The 18,038-nt window shown below is 51.0% G+C and overlaps 2 protein-coding genes across 13 annotated transcripts in view; one reads left to right on the forward strand and one right to left on the reverse strand.

The window, feature by feature from the left end:
- Positions 1-18,038, forward strand: part of GATA2 (GATA binding protein 2) — a gene marked incomplete at its 5' end in the record, with an annotated part of 197,344 nt that overhangs the window by 157,164 nt on the left and 22,142 nt on the right. The gene's annotated exons all lie outside the window — the stretch shown is intronic.
- LOC310700217 (uncharacterized protein) overlaps positions 1-18,038 on the reverse strand; it is a 75,137-nt gene that overhangs the window by 49,662 nt on the left and 7,437 nt on the right. For 6 of the 12 annotated variants that reach the window (XR_014522491.1, XR_014522492.1, XR_014522493.1 and 3 more), the window contains 2 exons: positions 17,001-17,122; positions 2,408-3,434 (listed from right to left, as the gene is read on the reverse strand). The gene's annotated coding sequence lies outside the window, so the exon portion shown is untranslated. The other 6 variants (XR_014522486.1, XR_014522487.1, XR_014522488.1 and 3 more) reach the window with 2 other exon arrangements.

The following is an 18,038-nucleotide window of genomic DNA, read 5'->3' on the forward strand; positions in this document are numbered from 1 at the left end:
TGTTCCGTATTACAGCTTAGCTTTTCTTTCTATCCCTTCCTCGTTTTCTTTTCTTTTTTCTTCTTGTAAGCACCAGATCAAGCTGATCCAAATAGTGATACATTCTTGGGAGGTGTGGGGTTTGGCATAAAACGTCTCTCTCCAGAAGACGCAAGGGGTGCCATAATCTTCACCTTTCCTCTAAAATCGTGACTGTGTAGAAGGGACAAGCAAAATTCCGGGTCCGTCCATCCCTGATTTGTGAACAGCAGTGATGAATCTCCAACTTTAAACATGGGTTACTGAAACTTCTGGAGGACTCCATTCAACCTTAAAGGAATTTTATGTTTCTTTGCTCAGGAGCAACAACGTGCAGATAAAGATGCTAGGCCTCCAATGTATACACATTTCGACACAGCTAGTATACAAGGAATATAATATTGCTTGTTGGGCTGAACCGGGAGCCTGAGTGAAAAGAGCGAGGAAGCATCGAAAGCCCAGCATACTGCAACAACAGATCTCGTGCAATGAATAGCTCGCCTTCCACCAGTGGGAGAGAAAGAGCAGCGAAGGAAACTGGGCAAGAGGACTCAAATGCACACTATGTGCATCGCTCCCCTCTGTTAAAAGACCAAAACATTGAAAGCAAATAAAAACAACAACGGGGATAATGAAAAGCGAGGAAAGCCAAGCAGGGTTCCTTCCTGTCGCCCAGGTCTGACTCTTGGTCCGGCGCCAGGGTTAATCCTGATGCAAAGCGAGCTCCGCAGGTCCCAGCAAACAGAGATCAAGGGGGAACGAGTTTCGACCCCCAGCTCCCCAAGTGACATCTGCAAAAGAGTGAGCTGGAAAGGGATCGAGTGACCCCACTCCTGGGAGATCTCCCCAACCTGCAGACCTCTTCCCCTCCCGCTGCCAAACCTGCTCTTCGTCGTGCGCCTGTATGAAACCAGAAAGGGGCTTGCCACGGGTTTGGTATCCACACCGGCCTCCTACGAATTTGGATTCTCACCGGCTTGCTAGCTTTTCCCTCCCGGGGGCTCATCAGATCCCATCACCTAAGCAGCCCGGGGTGGTGGGGGTGGTGAACTCTTCTGCTTCCAGAAAGACTGGGGGGCGGCTATGGATAAATTTGGGGGTTCTCTGCCAACTCGGACAAGAGGTGAAGAGAAGAGGCTTAAGGTGGGGGTAGAAGGTGACCCACAGCACAGTCGAGGGTTAGTAAGGCTGTCTCCTTGGAGGGAAAGATGGCCCTGGGGCCTCCCCCAGCCCCCTCCCTCCGCTCAACTCCAAACACCCCACCCAGGTACCCACTGCTGAAGAAGTGCCAGCTTGGTCCCGCGACCCTGGGTGCCAATGCAGCGTGCATGGCTCTGGCGCCAAAATGTGTGGGTGCCCAGACCCTTTATGGGGAATTTTGTGGGTGCTCGGGCACCCAGGGAGCCGGTATCTAGGCACTGCTGAAAGACCAAAAAGAAAAAGCTCTGCGCGCTTTATGGAGCTTCCTGGTGTCCCGTCCACAAATCTCTGGCCGGGCAGACCCCCCCCCCCACACACACACCGGGCACCGTCTGGCTGCTGACCAGGAGCCGAGCAGTCCCTTGCAAAGAGTGCAGGATCCATTTATTTTTTCCCCGGGTCTTTTTATCCTTCCCCCTTTCCCTGCACGACCCGGCAAGCAGCAAACGCCTCTTCTCCCCAGGCGATCCATCACTGCACGGATTTCTATGAACACCCAGGAGCGGTCCAGATCAATATTTCCTGGCGAGGTTTCCTAAGAAGATCGACCTTACGGGTCTTGGGGGCAGTTCGGTGTGTGGTTTTGGTTTTTAAAAAATTCTGCTTTACAAAAAATAGAGATAAAAAAATCCCTCATCTTCCTCCTTTCGTTCTCTGAGAAAACTGCCTGTCGGCCTCGCCTCATCCAGCCCAGGAACCCATAGCAGTTAAGAGGAGATATATGTATATAATATAAATAAATATACGTGGTTATCCCCTCCGGAGCGCAACGAGGAGGAGACTCCGATGGAGAAGGCGGCTGAAACTGTCAGCCTCACATGGCGCGTCTCCACGGCAGGATCCCCGCAATGCCACTCCGCATGTGTGCACGCGCTGTCCCGCGGAATACGCGCACACGCGCGCTTCTTTGAAAAAGAGGCACCGTTCGTGAATGCGATTAGAGGGGGGGGGGAGGAACCAGGCATCCACCCTGAGATTTTTTTATTTTTGGCTGTTGCTTATTCCCGCTGCACCCCCCCACCTCCTTATTTTTCTCTCTCTTTTTCTCAAACCCCCCCACTTTTTTTTTTTTTTTTTTTTTGGCCTATCTGCCGATCAAACGCGCGGGGATCTGCTCTGGTAAATGATGCATTAGATGCGGTGGCTGTATTTGTTGTGCGAGTTTTGAAAGGGTCCCGATAATCTGGAAGCGAGAGATAAGGAACAGCATTTATTCAGCAGCACTTTGGAACCAATTTTCAACCCTGTTCAACCCCATTCTCCTGCAGCCTCCAGGAGCCCAGGAGATAAGGATTGGACTATTCATTATCTTCACAAGGAACAAAGATTAGCTAGCAGAGATGAAAAATTACTCCTGGATAGTAATAATAAGGGAGAGAACCTCGGGAGCTGCTGAGCCCAGAGTCTCCAGGCTTTGGGAATACACACATACACACACACACAAATACATTTTTAAAAATCCGTTTCGAAAATATTGGGCTGCCCATAATAATAATAATAATAAAAAACCTGGCAGCATTATCATCATCATCATCATCATCATTACGCAACTTAATGTTTATCATGTTTTCATATGTAGAATAAGATTGTTACCGCGCGAGGAGAGGGAGAAAGAGGTGGGGGTTTTCTTTTCTATTCCCTTTACCAATACCCCACGTCTTCTTCTCTCTCTTTTTCTTTTCATAGTTGAAAGACTACATCTTCAGTAGGAAATCTAACCAGGGCAGCCCAGAGAGAGCGAAACACCATCATTTCATAATCATGGAAGAATCGTGGCGGGTGGGGATGAAATGAAGGCGGAGGGAAGACGGGGGCGGCATGGAAAGTTGGGCGAGTGTTGAATTTTGAGGAGTAAGGGGGTGTGTGTGTGTGTGTGTGTGTGTGTGTGTGTGTGTGTGTTTACTGACCCCTATAAACTTCCATACCGCTCAGAAAGTACAGACTATTACGATGGGGCAGAATATCAATAACAGCAGGGTATTAGTACTGGTATTGCTACACCACAACACATTAACCCACCCCATCCCCCATAAGCCACTGTATCTCCCCGCAAGGTCTCCAGGCTCCAGTCCCACTATGAATTGGCAACACACACGTCCGACTTAACCCTTTCCCCGCCCAAGCTTTGCAAGTGATTCCATTTCACACCAGTTTGTTCAGTGGAGAAGCATTTGCTGTTCTTTCCATGCCTCAGATTCCCAGTACTGTACCTGGAACTGCAAAAAAAAACATGGCGGGGGGGAGGAAGGGAGGGAGGAGATTTAAAACATACTTGAATAAATCTAGTTATGTATCTCATCTCCTAGAATGAAGAGTGATACAGGAGGGTAATTAAACCAGTTACTTTGGCAATGGGCTGCTTCGGACTGATAAGAATTATCTGCAGCATATCAAGGGGCCCTTTCCCCTCCTGAACCATATCACAAAGACAGACAGAAAATGCCAGCAAAATAGGATTCCACCCCCTTCTCCTTGGGGTGTGTGTGTATATATATATATATATATATATATATATATATATATATATCCCACATACCATTATGATGATAATTCTTTTCCACTGAAACTCTTACACACACACACACACACACACACACACACTCCTTTTTTTACCATACATGTGAAGTTTTCCTGTTCCTTACTATGAGCATAAAAATATTAAGCGGCGGTGGTGGCGGTTTTTAACTTGTGGGGACCTCGGATTTGAGACCGTAGGAGCAAACCCGAGACATCCAAGGCGTCGTTCCTTAAGCCCCATTGAAAGAAAGGGGAGTTAAGACTACAAGCTATACAGCCGGTCGTCAGTCGCACCGTGGTCACCGAAGAAACACGGCCAGGGAAGGACTGGGCTGTTGGGCATTTGACTTTCTCTTATGGCTGCTTCAAGTTGTTGTTCACACACACACACACACACACACACACACACACACACAAACTCACACTCCTTTTGCTTTGTCCATCCCTCATACGCTTTTTTTCACCCTCATCCTCTGCCACGCAAAGAACAGAAGTGCCCTTTTTTGCGAAAGGGACAAAACAAATAATTTGATTGGCTGCGATCTGGCAAGGTGATGGAGGAGTGTGTGTGTGTGTGTGTGTGTGTGTGTGTGTGTTAGCTAGTAAATGTGGAACAACAAACAAACAAACAAGCCAACAAACCAGAAGAAGATCCCTAGCTAGCCCAAGATATTTGTAGGCCAAACAAGGAAATAAAAAGCTCACGATTTCGCCAGCCCTTAAAAGCGGTGGCGTCTTTGACTTCCAACCATTTCCCAACCTATTAGTTCCGGCTGACTAGCCTAATGGGCCAAGAATTTATGAATTTCAAGATCTTTTCTTCCTTTCCTTTCCTCTTCCTGCAACAATGGCTGAAGGGCGGCTCTCGCTGCCTTTTCCAAGCGTCCTTGCGCGCCCTCACACACCTAGACACAAACACTTTCCCAGCTAGGTCTATGAAGTCCAGTTTAGAAGAAGTTAGGACCAAAAGCTTGGGCGATGGGCGGAGGGGGGAGCAGAGAGAGAAGACAACGTGATAAAACAGGTGAGAGGGTTCAGTCGAAGACTTTTCTCCCCAGCCCACGTAAGACCAAGGAGCTGTGAACTGCGGGGAGGGAGGTTGGCAACCCCGCTCCCCCCGCACCCACCCCCGGTTTAAATCAATAGGAAAAATTTTTAAAAGAGGTCTGGAATGCGGGTGATGGGCTGGGGATGTTGGTGGCTTTTTTGCGGGGGCCTACGACTTTTGAGCTCCGACCCCCCCTCTCGCCCCTCTTCCTTGGGACGGGGAGACTTTCTTTTGTGCGACTCCCTGCGCCCCGGAGTGGGTTGGGGGGGGGCGTGCAGAGAGTTGGCGACGGCGGCGGGTGCGCGTCTCTGGAATAATATCAGTTCATTGGGAAATATGAAAGTCAAGTCGCGTCGCCTGTGACAGGGAAGGCAACAAAAGGTGCAAGCCGCAGACAATGCGAGGCGCTTGTACAGATATTGTAATGATGCAAATGAAGGCGAGGGGCCGAGCTGGCTGATTATGTACATAAATGCGCGCAGAGGACGCGCGCACGGGCTCGCCGTGCCATCTCTGAGCGCGGGAGGAGGAGCGGAGGGGGAAGCCGGAGGAGGAGAGAAATTCGCTGCCAGGTTTTGAGCTGACTTCTCTCTCTCTCCCCCCCCTCCCCTCACCCACCCCAATTCCTGGCAACCGATCTCGCTCGCCTTGCCTCCTGCCCATTCATCAGCCGCTCCTTGCCCCCTGGCGCTCCTTCTTTATTCAGATCCGCCGAGGGGAGCGCCGGGGCAGAGGCGAAAGGGTGGTCGCCGTCGTCGCTCTTTGCGCGCGCTCTCCCCGCCTGTCTCTCTCAGCGAATCCAGATGTGCCAGCTGCGGAGCCCAAGTCCTCCTCGGGAAGGGAGCCTCGGTTAAAGCTGCTCTCCTCCACCCACCCCAACGGCAGAGAAAGTGTGGGGGGTGAAAGGCAAGAGAGAGAGAGACAGACAGACAGAGAGACTGGGTGGTGGTGGGGAACCCACACAATCCCAAGGAGGAGAAAGAAAAGGGGCTCAGGAGCTACAGGAGCGCGCGGAGAGGAAGCACCTCGGAAGAGAGCAAAGGTAAGCGCGTGATTCCAAGGCCAGCAACGAAAAGGAGGAAATGAGAGAGAGAGAGATGAAACACTGGATGGCGCGCAGGGAGAAGCGCTGTATCTCAGTAGCGAAACACCTGCTTGGCATGCAGAGGGTGCCAGGCTGAATCCTGGAGCTAGGAGGGCCTCCCTGCCTGCCTGAAATCCCGGGGAGACGCTGCCGACCAGTGCAGACAGCACTGACTTGGTCTAAGCGATGCCGGAGGGGTTCCGGGCTGACCCACTCCGAGTTGGGCAGCGCAGGGAGAGGGGCTTGGGGTCAGCTGGCGGCAGAGATGCCCCCCATCGAGGCCACCTGGAGAGGCACCTGGTGTGGGGTGGTGGGGAAGGGGGGGCGCGCTTCTTTGTTCCTGCCATGCACACTTGGGAGGAAAGCACTGTTGGGCGCGGGGGGGGGGTGGGGGGCGCGGAGATGGACACCGGCTTCCCCCAACTCCACCCTGGGGACTTGTCTTTTTCAAGAGGGGCTAATGCCCGGTGACAACGAACTAAGCAGCTCCGGAGGGCCCGAGAGAAAGAGTTGTCGCCGAGTAAGCGAAATAAAGCCAGCCTTTTTTCTTTGCCTTCGGTGGCGCGCTTTTTGCTAACCCTTTCGGAAAACAAATAAACAAACAAGTCCCGGGGCTGTGATTTTAAAAGGGGTTTTTAATCAGACGTGGTTTGGGATGTCGGGGGTGGGGGGAGGGCAGATCAGCCAGGTTGGGTTATGCTACCAAAGCACGGGCTACATGCAGGAACCTCTCTCTATGTATTTATATAGGACACATTTTCTTAGCTGTATAAATATGAGCATGTTGGTGTAATACGTACATGGAATCTATATTAAATAAGGGACAAAGGTGCTGCATTAAAAAGAAAAGAAAAGTAAGTGGCTAAGAGCTCTCTAGAAAACAGACTTGCTGTTGGTACCTGCGAGAAGTAAATAATTATCTTCTGCTAAAAATAGCGATTTTTAGACACGAGGACGATTCAGGGAAGGTGGAATTATGGGCTGGGACTCCCGGCCATCGTGTAGTTTGTGCTGTTAAGTGTGCCTGATGAAAGACACCCAGATGAAAGTGCTTTTGGCTTTATGGAGCGGCTTGAAATGAGTTTCTAATTAACAGCGTCTTAAAATCATAGGGGAAATAAAATGTCACTTCTGTCCAGAAACTGAAGCGCATTTTACAGGCTGAAGACCCTTCTAACAGGAAGGGGAGAAAAAAAGATCCTCTTTCTTTATAGTTACACAAGAAAATTTTACTAGGGAGTTCTGGAAACCAAAACACGCTCTTCTCAGCCCACGGAGCCACCCCTCCGATGGGAGAGGTGCGCAAGGATTTGTTTTATTCTACAGTATTTTATTTGTCACGGGCCAAAGAACAGAAAACAGCCAGAAGGCATCGCAGGGCGATGAGTCCTTTCAGAAACCAATCTTATGAGGCCGTGTATGTTTGTGCATTATAAAAAAAAGACACACACACACACAAACTCGACCTTCCCACTTGGGGAGGGGGAGGAGAGAGAAAAAATCAGCAAAGAGAGAAGTGGAGGGGGAAAAGAAAGTAAAAAAAAAAAAAATACCCCCTGCCCTGTTTCATCTCTTCCCTCCCTCCTCCACAATCACACGCGCGCGGGCACACTTTCCCCAACCTATTGTTCTGAGATTTGTGTGCGTGTTTTAAGAGGACGGGGTTCTTTTGAAGGGGGGTTGAGGGTTTTTTCTTCTTCCCTGGAAACCCCCGCAGTTCCGAGGATTTCCCCCCACCCTCTCCTGTTTCTGGTCTTTCTGCACCTGCTTGCCCAGGGAGCTTTCTCAGTCCCGGTCCCGTGCAGAAGATTTGCACAGCTTTGCATGTTTTAGAACTATCCAACTCTAGGCGACTAGCCTCTTCCCGATCCCCCCCATCCCACCCTCCCCCTTTTTTGTTTCTTTTTATTTTTTCTGCTGGGGTCAGCTTTAAAAATAATTCTTTCTTCTCTCACCGACCCTTCCTCCTCTTCTTCCTTTTGCACACTACCCTCACCTTCCTCCGTTGTCGGGATTCGAAGTCGCGGCGAATCCCCCGCCAGCGCATTACGGGAGATGATTTCAGCAGGGAGAGGGGAAGGCTGTGGTGGGAGCAGGTTAGGTCCGCAAGACGAGAAGAAGCTAAGCGGAGAGTAACCTATATAGCAATCGTAAGGCTGAGGGTGTGTTTGTGTGTCTCTGTGTCTGTAAATAGCCATTTCCTATGAGACGGATGTGAGACTCCAGGCATCACACGTGCGTATGTGTGGCTAGCCAAATAATTAGCGTATACATCCTTTACATAAATAAATATTAAAATAACAACTTTCCTCTCAAGTGTAGTTAAAAAGAAAACCCGCTTACAAGCTGACTACACAGACAAAACGTCTATTTAAAATAAATTAACTATAACGCACTAAACGCAGATAAAAAACGACTCAAATTGTATGGATTCAAATAGCGATGATGATGAGAATTAATAATAATAATAATAATAATAATAATAATAATAATAATAATAATAATAATGAAAGCACCAGTGAGCAGAATGTATTATTACTATTATTTTCCTTTCTGTCTTAGCTGACATTTCTAAGTCTTACCAATTTGGCTGCATCCCACAAATTACTCATAAAGGGCAACTCTGCGTCGACTCTCCTTTAGCAGCAACTAACATTTGTATGCAGACTGGAGCAGGATCCCTTCCTCCTTTACGGATGCGAGTCCTAAACACTACTAGGGAGTAAGTCCCGTTGAAAGAGTGCGGCTTACCTCCCAGTATCACGCGCGGGGGCTGTGCCGGCTCGTTTGTTTCTTGCATCTTTTATATAACCCAAAAAAGGTTGTCTCTGGGCCCATCAACGGTATCTTAAAGCAAGTCATTTTGAAAGAAGAAAAGAAAAGAAAATGACCCGCCCATTTCTCGCTCCCCAAAGGATCCATGAATTCACTTTGATGAATAGTCCTCTGGACAAATGATGCATCTCCGTGCTGCAAAATGGCAGGATCCCATTTTGCAAAACACTCGTGGCCTGTTTCTGAAACGGACCAAATTTCCGTCTCCCGCTTGGCTCTCTTTTACAGCCTCCACCCCGAAGCGTTTTTCTCTTGGAGAAACGAGTCCGGGGCGTTGCGTGGGAAAGGAAGGCGGGCGGGCACCGCTGAACCGATGTCAACACGCATTAAAAAAAATATTAATTCAGGACATCGATCCCTCCCAGGTTGCAAGAGCCCTTTCAAGGGGGCATTGCACGACTTTTTATGAACCCCCAGGTATGTGGGCCTGAGTTCAAGCCAACCTCGCCTTTTCTTTTTTTGTTTTTGTTTTGCAAAGTGATAAAACTATTTTTCGATTCTAACTGGTGTGGAATGAAGCGGGGAGCTGGCGAAGCGGCAGAGGGGCGGACAGAGGAGATGGGTTGCGGGGAGAGGGGCGGGTGGCTGGTGCTTAGTGGCTGACAAATTGCAGGTTAATAAAATGTATTTGCAGGCTGAGTGTCAGGTGCATCTGGTGGTCAGGATTTGAAAGGGGAAAAGAGAGAAGACTAGGAAGGTGAAACGAGAAGCAGGCTCAAAAAGGGGAGAATATCCAGTACAAATTAACAGATTGAAGGAAATGGTGGGGGCAACGAGGACTTGGAAATGCAGGAGGCTTTCATAACATATACATACATACATACATACACGTATGTATATGTATATGTATATGTATATGTATATGTATATGTATATGTATATGTATATGTATATGTATATGTTGTCGTTTTTAACGAAGCTTAAACGGACCTCGTAGTTAAGTGGTTGATAGTTTAATTGTACAACCCCGTTAGCACCCATTCAAAAGCACTGGTATCATTGGCCGTATTTGAAGAGAAACAAAAGGGAGGACAGAAGAAAATGAATAATCGTTTAAAAAACAACATAAAGCCCCACTAAAGCCCATGAAAGGGGGTGAGGAAGCAGGGACCCTGCCTGCAGGAAGCGGGTTGCCCTCGGAAATGGGGCTGGTGAGGAATTTTGGGTGGCTCCATAGACAGACGTGAGAGCTCTCTGGCCCCAGCTGGGCGCTGCTGGCTTTTTCCATTCGCTCGCCCTGCAAGTCAGATTCACTCCTTGCCATTCTCAAAAACCCCAACCCGGAGCTAGGTGTGCGCGCCTGATCCCCACCTATATGGCTCACGAGAGGCTGAGGTGTGTGGTGGGGGGGGCAGCATCTGGGCTGGGAAAGAGGCCCCGAGTTTGCTTTCGGAACTTCCCCCTCCGTTTTCAGTCAGTCTCTACGGCCAAGTCCGAATATGAGCCCGTGATGGCTCAACGAAACAAAGAGCCAGCAATCGAAGGGAGGGAGAGAGAGAGAGAGAGAGAGAGAGAGAGAGAGAGAGAGAGAGAGAGAAAGAGATGGTGCTGGACATTCCCGGATCCAGCCCTCGAGGAGAGAACTGCCCATGCCTTGCCCCCCCCCCTCCAACTGCAAACCGACGCTCTATCTCACTGGGCGCAGCGAGGCTTACTCCCGAGTAAACACGCGCGAGGGCGGGGGGCCCTTCCTGGCTGCTGCCATCCCGCCCAAGCTGCTCCGCTCGGAGGGATTTACTTCCGAGAAGACGTACAAGAGGATTGGGCTGAACAAAACTGAACAGGGAGGAGGGAGGAGACAAAATCTGGAATGCATTGATGGGGAAACAAAACGAAACAAAAATCCTACGGGGTGTGCAGCGTGTGTCCCCCCTCCCCGCTCTAAAGCAGCCCGCCCTTTATCTACAGCCCCCCCCCCTTCCGCGCTAGTCCTTTGCAGCAGAGACCTTTGGAGAGGCGAGTGGCTCTTTGGCTCTCTCGCTACCTGCAGCTGCAGCGCACGACTAACGCTGGGGTGCCTGCCTGCCTGCCTGGACGGCTAACCCGGAAGACGAGAGAGCGGGGTGTGTGGTGCGTGTGTGTGAGAGACAGAGAGAGAGAGAGAGAGAGAGAGTCTGACGCCACTTGTACGTGCTTCTATTTCTGTACCTGCCTTGGCCGGCTTGTTGGAGCGCTGAGCGGGGCTGGGGCTGCTGCAGCCTCCGCCTGGCCGTCGGCTCAGCCTGCGGCTCCCCCCCCTCCCCCCAGACCAGCGTTGCTCCTGGCTGCCCCTCCCCCCTCCCTCCCGCGGCTCCTCCGCCCCCTCCCGGCCGCCACCAATATCTTTCCCTTCAACCCCCTGCTGGCACTGAGGAGCTGTCTGGGATGCGGCGTCCGGGGAGACCTCCCTTGCTCGCCACTGCTGGGTGAGTAGCTCTAGATTTCCCTTTTTTTGCTTCGGCGGCCCGAGGAAGCCCGTTCCTTTCTCCAGCGCTGCCCGCTGCCCTGGATGTGGAGCCGCCTTTTCATTAGGGGTTATATATATTGGCTGCTCCCTCCCTCTCTCTTTCTCTCGGTACCACTTTGCTCTGGTGACTTGGTTACATACAGGCAGGGAGGGAGGGAGAAATGGTGACTGTTGCGGCTGGAAAGGGCGAGTTTGGCGTGTGCGTAAAAGGCAGCGAGAGCGGAGCGCTGCCGCCTGCGGAGTTTGCCGTCGAGATCCGCACGGATCTCCACACAAAAGGTCTGAAGAGACGGCGGTTCAAAGGGTGACCCGCCCCGTCGTGTAGAAGATCCTAAGGCAGCAGAAGCGAGGCAGGTCTCAGCTCGGGTTTCCCGCTACGAGGGAGAAACGTGGCGGCAGCACCCTTGGGTGCTGTGAGCCGCCTTCTGCGGAAGGGGCGCGCGGGAGCGTTAGGAGAGGTCGCTTGTTTTTATTTGCAGCGAGGTGCAAATAACTGGAATGAAATCAGACTCGAAAGTGTCGGAGCTGGAGAGAAGACCCGGTCAGCTTGTGTGGCAAAAGTTGGGGAGTGTTTGGGGTCAGGAGGAGCCACGGAGTGACACGTAGTGTCCTGGAGAGAAGCAGCAGCGAATCTAGAGGCGATTGTGGACGTGGAGGAAACTGCTGTTGGTGAATATCCAGCACAGGCAAATGCTCTCTGGGGTCAGAGCTCGTGGTGACTATAGGAATGGCTCCCTTCCTATTATTTCCTTTTTTAAAAGTCTCTTAAACTAAGATAAATTAGGAAGGGGTGGAGACCCAGTCTGGGGTGAGGAGAGAGAGAGGGAGAAAACGAGCAGCGCGTGTAAATAAACAGTCTTTGTTATGTCTGTTCACAATGGGGGTCTCCCCCTGCTCTTATCACTGGCACAGGTGCCTGCCTACCTTGAAAGACACAATTAACAGCTGCTTTTGAGTGCGCGCGTGTGTGTTGCGAGTGCAAACATGGTGGGAGTCATCTCAGCGAGATGGCCTCGCATGTCCATTCAGATAAAACCACGGAGTAAAATCTGGGGACTCTCCCGTCAAAAGCAAATTGAATGCGAGGGATAGGGAGCAGATGTGCATCTATAGCAGTACATCATTCCCTAACCGGAAATGCATTTATAGTATATTAAAAAGGAGGCGGGTTGTTATTTTTAATCCCAGGGAAGAATTTACCTAGACCAAAACTTCTGCAACTTAAAAACAAAAGGGAACCAAAACAAAAAAAGGAAAGAAGGGAGTTTGCCCGAGCGATCTCTGTCCTCGAATTATATACATTGACTCGATTAATACCTCCCTGTTCATTGGTAGGAGGCAGCTGCCAACCTTTTCCTGGGACGAAATATAACCACCCGCGTTCCCTCTGCCTGTCTCGAACCTGCTGCTGTTGTATAAAATGCATCCCGTTACGTGCATCTGTAAGGAAAACAACGCGGGGTGTCTTAAAATTGTCTTCCCTTTCTGAATCTGGCGTTCCCCGCATAGAGTCCACCAAACAACCGATCGCCCCCCGAAATCCTGATGGGAGGCTCGGGGAGAGACGGCGCAGGCTGCTTCTTCGGCCCACGCAGAGATTTGTCAGGGATTGGAGCCGGCTGGCTGCTGCAGTGCCGCCGCAGCCCGCTGCCCATTCAAGCAGATTCTCTCCAGAGAGGACTTTAATAAAATTGACAGAATAGTTGTTTAACCAGCCGTGTGAAGCGGGCTGAATCTCAGCCCCAGAAAATTAGTTAAGCTGCTGCACCCGTGGTCCTTGTGCGGGTTAGTTGATGTTCCGATGAGTGAATTAATTAAATAAGAGGCCCCAACACACGCTCACACACACGCACGCGCGCATGCCTTGCTCTCCTTCGTTTCCTTACTCGGAGTAGTCGGCTGCAGCGATGCATTTAATAGCAACCCGACCTCAGAAAGCGCAGATAGAGTTGCTAGCCAGCGGAGAGGGCTGCTTTTTTGCTTTTGCTTTTTTTTAAAGAAACTGGAGACGCGCTGCTCGCTCAAGGAAGAAGGAGCCGAGAGAAACGAGTTAAGGGGGAAGAATTCACAGCTTTCACCCTCGTTACAACGAGGCACGGAGGGAGGCGGAATCCGATCTCCAGTAAATGATCCGGGGGAGTCTCTCCTGGGCAGTCGGGCGCCCTTGCTCCCTTCGCTGCTAGCAAGGATCCAGGAACAACCCCACACTTCGTCCCCAATTAAACCGCCGCAGAAAAGGCAACATTTAAAACAGTGGCGAGGGCTCCTCTATGTGTTGGATTTGAAAGAAAGATTTAGAGATCTGAGCCGAAGCAGGGAAAAGAGACGAGGCGCAAGGCAAAAGCACAAAACAAAAGCCATTCCTAAAATCCCAAATTTAGCCATGCTAGTGGCAGGCACTAATAATAATGCAGAGGATCTGAGGAGAAAGGGGAGGCAAGTTGCCTTTTGTGCAAAAGCCATGAAAGAAGGTAACGGGGAGCTGGAGAGGAGGAACGCGGCCGCTGGGAATGTTGCCGCGTCGCTGTTTTTGAACGAGAGTTTTTGCGCGCTTTTCGGCCTGCGAAGGATGCGCGGCGGGGCGAGGCTCCCTCGGCGCGGGCGGTGGGCCGGCTGGCTCTCTCCCGGTGGGGAAGTGGCAGGAGCCGGCTGCAGGGTAACCTGACACGCGGGGCTTCAGGGGAGTTTCCTGGGCAGCCTTAGGGTCTCTCGCTCGCCATAAATCAAGCAGCTTGATTAATCTTTACAATTTGTCTTTTAAAACAAACAAGGCGAATTATCAGCTCGTTAACTGCGATTTTATCACCTGTCTAAAACAAACAGCTTCCTTTAACACCCCCCTCGGAAAAAAGGGGGAAACACCCGCAGCTTTGCTGAGTGCGGGAAAGGGCAATATTTAAAACGGTGGTTTGAACGCACAGCGCATCATTATGCACGCATTTATGCCAGCATTTCAGAGAGGTACAGGAGCGCATCTAGGCGAGAAAACAATGAAATTACCTTTTTATCCCACAATGCCTCAGTGGAGGGTCTCGATCTGGCCTCTGGGATTTTGGTAATTTGGAAATTTGTAAAATGTTTGCTCATTTATTAATTAAAAACATGCCCCAGCTACACACACACACACACACACACACACACACACACACACACACACACATCCCAACACCCCTCTGAAACCTCGACAGGGCAGGCGAAGGCGGGGCGGGGCGGGGAAGGCTCTCAGGTAAATCAAAATGCGTCCAACTTTATTCCCGAGTAACAAAATCGAAGCTTTTCTTTCCGTCTCTTGTCACTGGGGCTGGGGAGTGAAATAATTCTGCATGTTGCATGTCACTTTAAAATATCGTTTTGTGGTAAAGGCAAAGCTAATATTAGAACAGGAGAAAAGGTTCAGATCATGAACGAGGGGGGGGGGAGCAAGCTGGTCTCTCCCTCGCTCCCTCCCTCCCGGCTGCCAGTCCTGGTGGAGCCGGAAGCCCTTCACAACGCGATATTGGGGGAATATCATATTTTCTAGCGCTGGCTTGACACTGAACCCCCCACGACCCCTTGACCTTCCTTTGATTTGGGAAGGTCCCCTCCGCGTTCCAGGGCTGCTTCTGTGCTTGGAGGGATCTCTCGCTGCCGCTGCTTCTCCTCCCTCTCCAGAATTTTTACCTGGGGAAGGAAAACGTCCGGCAGGAGAGAGAGGAGAACCCGCGTTTCCTGGTTGCTGCTGTATTGTTTAGATTACGCATTGTGTGCGTGTAGGAAAGACTTTAGGTTTTGGTGAGAAACAGCGGCTTCTCTTGAAAACAAAACCACGCAAACAAAAATGAAGCGGGTTGAAGATCTGAAAAGGCCGGCAGCATCTGGGACCGGCCTGATCGTGGCGCACACTCCTGGTAGAGATGGGCTGCTTGCCCCGGTCACCTCTCGTCTCTCCGGGCGCACACTGAGCCTGAAGGACAAGGGGCGCCTCCCAGAGCTCACGTCTCGCTTGGCCAGGGTCTGCTCGCGGTGCGTGCTGGGGAGAATGGCAAAGGCAGTGGGTGGGTCGATCGGCCTTGGCTCCCTGACAAGCCCACCATCTCAGCCCACCCTCCGGCCCCAGGAGCAGAGCGGGAGGAGCCGTGCTGCCCGGGCCGGCTGCCCCCACTTCTCCCCTTTCTTACCCGGATCGCCATGGCTCCCCTCCTGCTTTGGAAGAGGGTGGGCTGGGGGTCTCTCTCTCCGTCTCTCTCCTCGCAACTAAGCTGAAGAGGAAGCCGAGGACTCCGGGAAGGCATCCGGGAGAAAACAAAGGCCAAACGAGCGAGAGAAGCAGCACAAGCTGGAGGGCGGAAAAAGGGGCATTGCAAGGGAGCATCGTCCTAACCTCCAGGGCCCACGGGCTGGGATGGGATCCCCGCCGGAGCGGACGCAAAGAGGGGGCAGCAGGGAGAAGGAGAGAGGGGGAGAGAGGGCTCTGGGCTGCGCCTTCCCGCCCGCCTTGTTTGGGAATCTGGAATTGTTTTGTCTGGCTCGGAAGGTGACAGGGAGGCGAGGGCCGGGGGGAGAGAAGGAGAGGGGCGCAGGAGGGTGCCTCCAGCTCCCCGGAGAGCCCGCTGAGGCTTGGAGGGGGGCAACGAGGGGCTGAGCAGGGTGGGCTCTGCCCACCCCCTTTGGGGTATATTATTAAAAAGTTCATTTCCTGGCGAATTTGGCAGCGGCGGGTGACGTCAGAGCCCCGGCGTCTCGGCGACGGCCCGCCTGGCTGGGGAGAAGGAGCCTCCTCTGGCCCAATTACGGGCTGTCAATCTTCCCCTCCCCCGCCCTTCAGGAAAGTGGCCTGGCCTCCCCCTCCCCCTTCATATGGGGCGGGGGAGCAAGGAGAGGAGGCAGAGAAGCCACCCACCCACCCACCCAGATCCCCATCGAGGGTGCTGCATCTGACCTCCGTGCCATTTCGCTCCCCTTGCAGCCTAGCCTTCTTCGCCTGTCCCCCCAGCTAGGATGCTGCAAGCGCGTCTCTTTCTCCCTAACCCACCCTAACAGGTATTCACGCTCTGTGCTGTCATTTGCACCCGCCAACAACCCACGAAGAGCGATGATGCAATTTGATCCCGCACACACCAAAGTCTTGCTTTGACGCTGGAAATTCAATTTATATCTCCAGCACTCTAGGAATGACAGTCTGCTCATTATTTTTTATCTCCTCCCTCTCCTCACACAGCACATAAGGTATATAGTTCCTTGGGCTGGAATGTGTGTGTACGTGGCAGTATTGTCTTATAAGTTGGTGCCAACACCAATTCCAAAAAATCCCTATTAGGGCAATCCCTTTATTAGGCTAACCAGAAGTCACAAAACAAGGTGCAGACTTTCTTGTCCCCCAGAACTCTTGCCATTTAGCCTGATGAAGGGTTCTGAAGCACCCCAAAGCTTGCTTATTGTTTTGTGTAGCATTTTGGTTGGCCTAGTAAGGGCATTGCCCTAATATGGAATTTAGATTATGGGCCGAAAAAGCTACTTTCACTTCTTTTTCAAGAACACCTAAAAGTGTATTTAGAATTCTGGCCCTATACAAGGCAGATGTGGTTCAGGTGGCATTTTTGATTGCATCAAGCATGTATGCAGCGCAGCACCTTTTCCAGTTTTACAGAACCTTTTGAAAGAAAACAATGTGGGTGGGTGGGGGTTCTGCGCAGCTCTGAAGCTTGCACTTTTTTGTTAGCAAACTAAATAGGTATGTTATCACTTGAAACTTTGGGGAACTTTCTTATTTGTCTTCCTGTTTCACCTACACTGCTTGCACATTATAAATAGGGATCCTTCACAAGCAACAATGACACACACAAACGATGCCCTCCTGTCCATGCTTACACTACCTGGCTTTACAAGTGGATCACAATTCCTCCAGGATGCTCAACCAACTGAAGTGCCATCATCTATTCTGTTCTGTGGCCTGGATCCCGGGAAGTGTCAGGAGAAGCAAAACAACAACAAACACCTGGAACATAATAGCACCCGGGTCAGTCACAGAGGCACTCCTATATTTTCCATCCCAGTAAATCTCACTTTTGGAACTGGAAAGAAGGTCTTTCCTTCCCTCTGACTCACATTTGGTTGATTGCATCCATTCTTCCATTAAATGGCATGATTTTATTTTTATTTTTAAAATTCTCTGTTTGTGTATATATATATACTGGAGACAGTATTATACCTTGTGGAAGGGGAGAACAGGGACATCTGGTTCAATTACCTTAGTTAATCAAACAAACAGCCACCCTACCCTCACAACCAGGTACTTTAAAAGAAAGGAAAACTCTCATATCTTAAGTTCTTCTTGGCTAAAGTTTTCCTAAGGTGCAGGTAGCTGGAGACGGAACCTTCAAAATGTGATGACTGAATTAACGCCATGAATGAAAAGTCCTGTTGACTTGTTCCTATAGCCTTAGAACAGGGGCTTGAAAGGCAAGGGTCCACCTGGAGGAAGAGACGCTCCCCACCAGAGGCGGAAGAGCCCATGCTGCTGAACACCTGGAGAGGCTCCTTCAACCTTGGTGGTGTCCTTAGCAAGGGCTTGTAACTGGCTCCATTCTCCCGCCGACTTCTCTAACTCTTTGCAGGGACACAGAGCCCCTTGTGGGAAAGGGGGAGTTTCTTCCCCCAACTCTACCTTGGGGGCTTGTCGTTTCCAAGAGGGGCTAATGCCCAGTGACAGCTGAACAGCTCAGGGTGTCAAAGGAAGGAAGATCTTCTGGGCGTTTGAAATAAACCAGCCTTGCCTTGTTGACGGGGAACATTAGTCAGAGGGGGTTGCTTTTATTTCCATCCCTTCCGAATACTGTAAGATAGATTTAGCAGCGTTTGGGGCGGGTGGTGGTGGTAACAAAACGGCGTTTCGAGACGGGTTTATAATGTTT

This window comes from Podarcis liolepis (assembly GCF_965112155.1).
Source record: "Podarcis liolepis genome assembly, chromosome: 2".
NCBI classification, from domain to species: domain Eukaryota; kingdom Metazoa; phylum Chordata; class Lepidosauria; order Squamata; family Lacertidae; genus Podarcis; species Podarcis liolepis.